Source organism: Mastomys coucha, unplaced genomic scaffold (genome assembly GCF_008632895.1).
Source record: "Mastomys coucha isolate ucsf_1 unplaced genomic scaffold, UCSF_Mcou_1 pScaffold9, whole genome shotgun sequence".
Lineage (NCBI taxonomy): Eukaryota > Metazoa > Chordata > Mammalia > Rodentia > Muridae > Mastomys > Mastomys coucha.
Genome location: NW_022196915.1, coordinates 85,809,703 through 85,817,372, shown reverse-complemented (window position 1 = coordinate 85,817,372; position 7,670 = coordinate 85,809,703).

Sequence of the window (7,670 nt, the reverse complement as noted above, 5' to 3'; positions counted from 1 at the left end):
CAGTCTCTAATTTCAACCTCCAAGCACTTGAAAAAAACATAAATGGATGTATTTGACATAACTAGACACTGCTGAAAAGAGAACTCATACACTGTAAAATAGAGAATAAGGAATCGCCCAGACAAGTAAACTGATTGCGTTAATAATAGTAGGAAGATTGGGAGGTACAGTGACCAGAAGGATGGGTCATAAATAAAAAAAAAAAATACTTTAAATGGTATAATTAGCTCTGAAAACTAAAGAGCAACATCTCTCTATAAATCAAAGCACATTTTTCTTAGCAACATAGATTACATATATGAGTGCATATGTATGTAATATGAATGTACTGTGTGTGTATGTGTGTGTATGGGTGTGTGTGTGTATGTGTGTGTGTGTGTGTGTGTGTACATTTTATCCAAAAGGCTTGTATATCCTCTATCTCATAAGTTTTTAATCTATCAGTATCTAAGGGAGGATGTTACAAACAGGAAGCCATACATACTGGGCATACAGTCTACTCTGATGCAGCACAATATAATTTTTATCATTTTTTTCAAACACTGTTTTCATTTGTGACATATCATACTGAATTCATAAAATCTTGAGTTCCGGCTACTCTTTTGTCATTTATGAGCTCTGGCGCTGTATATGATTTCTCATCTTTTCTGAGCCTAAGTGTCTTTATCAAGATCAGGAAAATAAAAAATTCTAGAAGTTTGTATATGACATATATATTCTGCATCGGTACATATTCTATAGTTCCAGGATAGAACAGAAGCCTCCGTGTAGATTGCTGGGTCAGAGTCACAGTTCCAGCCCTGGCTACGTGGCAATGTGCAAGTCAGTTAAATCCTCTCTGCCTTAGTTTTCTTCTGGATAAAAAGAAGACTGTTATAGCATCAAATTTTAAAAGTTATTTTAAATATAGATGAGAATATAAATAAAATATTTGTAAAATAGCATCAACAAATGTGTAGAGGATAAACTTAAGAAACAATATATTCATAATAGCAACATGAAGCATAAAACACAGTAATAAATCTAATTTTAAAAGTAATACATTTACACAAACATTATAAAATATTTAAGAGTAATTAAATTATACCCAAATGGAAGCATACACCATGTTCTTGTTTCGTAAGACTCACTAACAATTGTCTCCAAATTGATTTAAAATTTCAGTGTATGCTTCCCCCCGAAAATCTGAAAGTGTAAAAAATCTAAAAAGACAGTTCCTGAATTATGAATTATGGAAAAACAAATGTGGAAAATTTATGAGTTTTCCAGGGAAGTTATAGTAATTAAAACCATGTAACATTGATAAAAAAATGAAAATGATCCAGAAGAGAAAGTTACAGATTAAGCTAAGATAGACAATAACAAATGCTAAGATCTACAAAAACAATAATGCTACAAGTATGAAAAGACTAGACTATTCACACTGGTCATGGTAATATACAGTAGAGATATTGTTGAAAATAGTTTTGAAAGCTGTATGGCAATTGAGCACAGATAGAAGGTTTTCTTTTTAATTTTTGATTTTAAATGATGGTAACTTCATATCCAATCATCTCTATGGTAGTTGTTCAAAGTATACCTGTAATTTATTCTCTTATCACTGGTACTACACAAATCTATCAAGAAATAGTTACTGGAGGATGAGCCTACATAACATAAGATATTCTGGAGAATTCAAAGAAATGTCGATTTCATCTCTACCTGGAAAACTGTAAATTTAATAGGAAAACATTCCACTTGATAAAAAGTGTATTATTACCTCCACTTGATAAAAAAATGTATTATCAATCCATTGAGTTAAACAGTTATTTTAATTGAACACACGGGATTGAGACCTGGAAGGAAGCAGTGTGGCTAGGATCTGGGTAATAAATGTTTTCTGGAGGATGTGGTTTCATGAGATTGTGATGAATGTGGAGGGTTGGTAGCAAAGAGCAGGTAATAGGTATATGGTTGGAATGTTGAAAATCATGCTGTTTCTGGGGGGATGATTATTGGAGATACATTTTGTATAGTTAAGAACAGTGAAAACCTCTACTGGTTTTTAGGCTAATTCATGATAGGATTTGCTCATTTGAAGAAGGTTTTTTCATTCATTCCTGTCATAAAATGTGATTTAACTTAATGCTGATTTGAATTAGTTTATTCTTTCTCTGATCATCTCAATCACTAAATAGTAACAGGTCTTATCAGGTCTTATCAGTCTCACACATTGACGAGCAGTTATCTTTCTTCTAGAGCATCCACATTAAAATCTCACGAGTAATTAACAAGAAATAGCTATGTGTCAAGCCAGCAAGTTAACAATTAATTAGTAGAGGCAGGTCTTAAGAAAAGACAGAGTCAAGATAGCCTGACAGCCTAATTGATCCAGAAGACCTACCCTATGTGGGGAGAGAGCCAGTTTCCAAATATTGTCCTCTAACCTTCACACATACAAGTACACACAAATAAATAAATAAATAAATGTAATAAAAGTTTTAAGTCAAGACTGATTGATAACATATATCTAGAGTTGAGGCAACAAAATAAGATCATATGTTAATACATAGATACTTTTATTTTATATCACCATAACTTAAACCAAATGCTATAGGAATTCTAAGAATTGTGGGATTACAAGTTGAAAAGAGATGATTGGAAGTGAGGAATTTTTTTTTATGTAAAGCAAGTTCCTGAGCATGCAGGAGAAAGAAGGTTCTGACCGCCTGAAGCATCTACAGAACTTCAGATAAGTCACAAGAATAAGGGATGGAATAATTCTGCACTGGAAGTTGGATGGACAGCAAATGTTTGTGGATTTGTAGTATTCAGAGTATACAAGCAACTTGGCATGTGTACTGGCTGGTTTTATATGTCAGCTTCATACAAGCTGGAGTTACCACAGGGAAAGGAGCCTCCCTTAAGGAAATTCCTCCATGAGATCCAGCTATAAGGCATTTTCTTAATTAGTGATCAAATGAGGAGAGCCCAGCCCATTGTGGGTGGTGCCATTCCTGGGCTGGTGGTCCTGGGTTCTATAAGAAAACAAGCTGAGCAAGCCAGGGAAAGCAATACAGTAAACGGCACCCCTCCATGCCCTCTGCATGAGCTCCTGCCTCCAGGTTCCTGCCCTGTGTTAGTTGATGTTCTGACTTCCTTTGGTGATGAACAGCAAAGTGGAAGTGTAAGCTGAATAAACCCTTTCCTTCCCAACTTGGTTCTTGGTCATGATGTTTTGTGCAGGAATAACAAACCCTGACTAAGACGCCATATATGTATACTCACCATGAATGTTATTTGCTTTTTAAGACATTAGTAGATGAATAACCATATATTTCTATTTTGGGAAGTCATGAGATAAAACGTTTCCGTAGAATGCAAGGTAATGTATGTTCAGTTGGTTAGATGGGCTCTTCCTCTAATCAGCATTGCTGAGATTGCTCTAAAATGGAAGAGGGGCAGCATTCATTTTTTTTCTTAGAGGTTTTGCACAACGTCATAATCTTTACAGTGTTTGGGGTATGTTTTAGTGGGGAGGCATTGCAATACAGTTTTTCTAGGACAGACTTGAGAAATTTCTGCCCCTCCACTCTGAGCAAGCTGCATCTTCTTTCTGCCCACCAGTGCTGACGGCATTACCTGAGCTGCTAAGGTCTTATATCTAGGCTCAGAGCACTCTCTGCTCCTACCCTAAGATCTCATATCATGCTGCTACCTATTTCCTACCAAGTGAAACATCAATGACCATAACAGAGAGGATGAGGACTTGCATCTTACCTGCATTACATGCTTTTACGTACTACTAAGCAAATACTATTGTATATACTATTAAATTGCCTATGATCATTAAGTTCTAATAAGAAAACACCTTTTATAACATGTTTCTGCAATATTTATTATCTTAGATTCTTTTGTTCTAGGAAGTCAAAAATCTTGCTCCATGCATGAAAGCAACTACTCCACAACCTTAGAATTAAAATAATAAGAAACAGCTCATGCCACACTTGGCTTTCCATGGGCTAGAATGGAACATCCGATGGAGGCTCAGTATGCAACCACACATTGACACTATGCCTAGAAATAAATCTACACTTAGTCATGGTATTATAAAAGTGAATGTCGTCAAAGCTCATATAGTCAGCATGCAACTGAAATTAACCCAAATGAGCAGCAAAAGACAAGGTTCTAGGAGAAAAGCACACAATTTCTACAATGTTGTGTTGGCTTTCAGAGGACCCTGCTTACTACCCACAGTCGTTAATTACAGTATCATAGCTATGCAAGTTCCTAAATGTCATAAGTCTAATTTGTATTCACTTAATTAGTCATCATATTATAGGAGACTTTTTTCATTGATGTTTTGGTATAAATAAATAGGGAGTTATTAGAAACTGAAACATACTGCCTCCAGGTAATTTCCAAGATCATTTATATGCCGTGTTTTCTTCCAGGTCAAGCATTTTTAATGTAATTATTCATAATATGTATAGCAAGAGCTCCATTTATTATGCTCAATAAATAAACCAGGACATATTCTATTAAACCACAAAGTTTTAAGAAAATAAATTATCCTCAGTTGTTAATGGAAACAGGGTAAGCATCACCCTTCCTGGTTGTTTAGAATAACCCATTCTCTCCAAGGCAGTGTGAGCCCAGTCTAAGTAGACCAATGGGTATGTAGGAGGTATCTCTCTCCCCTTTTCTCTTTTATTTTCTCTTTTCTTGACGACTGCTGTCTGATGGATGCTGTGTGAGAGAGGATGTCTGTTTGTTTGATGTGTCATGGGTAAAGAAAGTACTGCATTTTCAAATAAATGTCAGAAATCCCTTCTCAACAAAAGAAGTGAGCTTTGGAAATGTACTCTGATGATGCTTGCGACAGATAAACAGATGGCTTCTGTACACACAGTGCCTTGATTTGTGCATGGCCAGAGAGTGTCCATTAGTCATCAATGAGAGATAATCCCCAGGGAGAGTTGATCTCAGTTTTATGTGCTCCCTGCTGTACTGACGTTCAAACCTCTGAAGACACTTGCTTATCTCATGGACTTGGGATCTGCAACTGAAAAATAAAATATATATGTAGTTAGCTATTTCTAGAAGGCAAAATGGAAACATTGGGCTCCTGTTGGAGATGCAGGCAATCTTCTTTGGTGAAAACTAGGGATTTGGTTCCAAGAATGCCTGCTTTGAAATATTCACCATAACTCAGGAATGCTAAGACTTCCTTTCCAGAACCTGAATGCTGAACCAAATTCAAAACCCAAATTCCAAATGCAATATATGAAACCTCATTTTTAATAATGCCTGGTGTGGAATTCATGTCCATCTGTATTCCATGATTCCAAAAAGAGTTGGTATCTAAAGTAAGCGGAGATGGCTGGAAAAATTGAAGAAGATGAAAGGTTGTTTGAAAATCAACTGCTAAGACTCTCAAAACCCAGCCATCAGCGAAAAAGTTCTTATTTCTCCCCAACACTTACTCAATTTATTCTAAATCATCTGGAACCTTGTGACAATTAAAGTCAGGAATAATTTAGTGGAAAGGGGTACTAATGCTGTTAAAACTGTCAATGCAACAATATATTCTGCATAAGTAAGGAAACGGTAAGACTGGTACAAAAGGCAAGAAGCTCTTGGCCCTTCACATCCCACACACAGGGAGGGAAGAGGCTGCATCTCTACTGTTCCTCGTCATTGCCTCATGAGAACCCCAGATTGTAAAAGAGGAAAGAAACTTGGCAGAGAGAACATGCAGAGAGAACAAAGGAAAGTAACAATGGTTAGACACTTATTTTTGCTAGGTGGTGAATCATGCCTAGAATCCCAGCACTTGACATGCACGCTAAGTCAGGAGGACTGCACTGAGTTCTAGATGTGGAGTCTGGGATATATAGTGATTTCTATAGAATTCTGGAGTGTGGCATGAAACTTTGCCTTAAATTGTTTTAAAATATCACCAAGTGATTGTGGTTCACAATCTTAATCTCAGCACTTGGGACAGAAAAATCTGAATTCAAGACCAATCTAGTCTACAGAGTAAAAACCAGGGCTACACAGGGAAACCTGTCTCTAAAGGAAACAAAAAATAAATTATTTTTCTGTCTAACAACAACAAAAAATATACAAAATATTTTTTTAAATTGGTAAAATATGAATGTTTATATTAATCAATTTCTTTACTCTTGAGGTTACTTCTATGTGCATACTCCAGATTCAAAATTTAACTAGAAATGTACAGAATGATTAATTTGCTGCCATTTTCTAAAGTCTTCCTTGCTTTGCTTTTACATTAAGTGAAACCTGAGTGTATTGTCAAATTTCTCTAGAGAAACACAACTAATAGGAGAGAGAGGAAATGGGGGGGATAAAGGGGGAAAGAGAAAGAGAGAGACTTAGTTTATTTTTTTAAAAAAAATGGCTCATATGAGGCTAGTATGTCCAATATCTGCAAAACGGGGTGGAGACTTGGAAATGAGTACCAAGAGTATCTGCTGGGAGTGCAACTCCATGTTTCTCTATGAAAGCCTTCCACTGATTGTATAAGGCCTAAATGCATCATAGAGGGTAATGTATTCAAACACTGCCACTGGTGTGTGAATCTCATCAGAACTTCTTCTAGGGAAGCACTCAGAAGGATAGGTGACCAGCTACGTGAGATTCTTCCTCAGCCAAATTAGCACATAAAAACAACTAGCATCTTGGTTCCTCACACGCCCTGGGGATGACGTTGCCCTCTTTATTGTATTATTTTTTTATTTATTGGTTTTCCTTGCCCTCTTTTTTTTCAAGGTCTTTCCAGGGCAAAGTCTGCACTTGGAAACTGGAACCGCTCAATACTAGTTATCATTGGAGCTAAAACCACACTAGCTACTAACGCAAGGGTTCCAGACCTGAGCCATGTTCCTGGCACCTGGCTCTGGAACCTTCACCTCATGTGCATCTCTGCCACAGAATCTACTAATGCAACTTGAAACCTTATTTCATCAAAGGTTCTTTGGAATTTATTGAGTTTCAGGAGTTACTGTTTTATAACTAATCTTTCCTGTCATTTTTACAGGTAGTCATCACTTCTTGAACCCCAGATTTTCCTCCTTTAGGAAATTATTTCCTTTGTGATAATTTGTGGTGGTTCCTAATTATCTTTACATTTTCATAACAATTGTATTTGATTACAATGCATATAAATGCCTTCTCATTTATGATACAGTTAGTTACATCAAAGAGAGTCAATCTCGTTTTGAAACATCCACTGTATTTTTTGGCATAGTCAGACTCACCAAGCCTGGTATTGGAATTTCTACCAAACTTGAGAATTCATTGTGTCTTATGGCATCATGCTTAGAGAATCTACCTCCTCCAGGAACAACTCCCAGGATAGTTTTTAGGAGTCTTAGAAAGTAAGGGTCCTGAACACATAGGAATTTTAAGTGGGTACAGATAACAAGCTTTTTATCTTCCCATGAGCCATTGGACTCCCAAGTATAAAAGGAGGGACAAGAAAGCACATCATATGGGCTCTTGGATTAGTTGCTTTCTCATGCTGTGTCAAAATATCCTGGGGGGGGGGGGGAAGAACTTAAAAGGCCTAGGAAGTTGCATTGGTAAAATATGCTCTTGTAGGCTTGAGGAGCAGAGTTCAATATCCAGAAGCCATGCAAAGCAACAATAATAGCAGTAACAGTGTT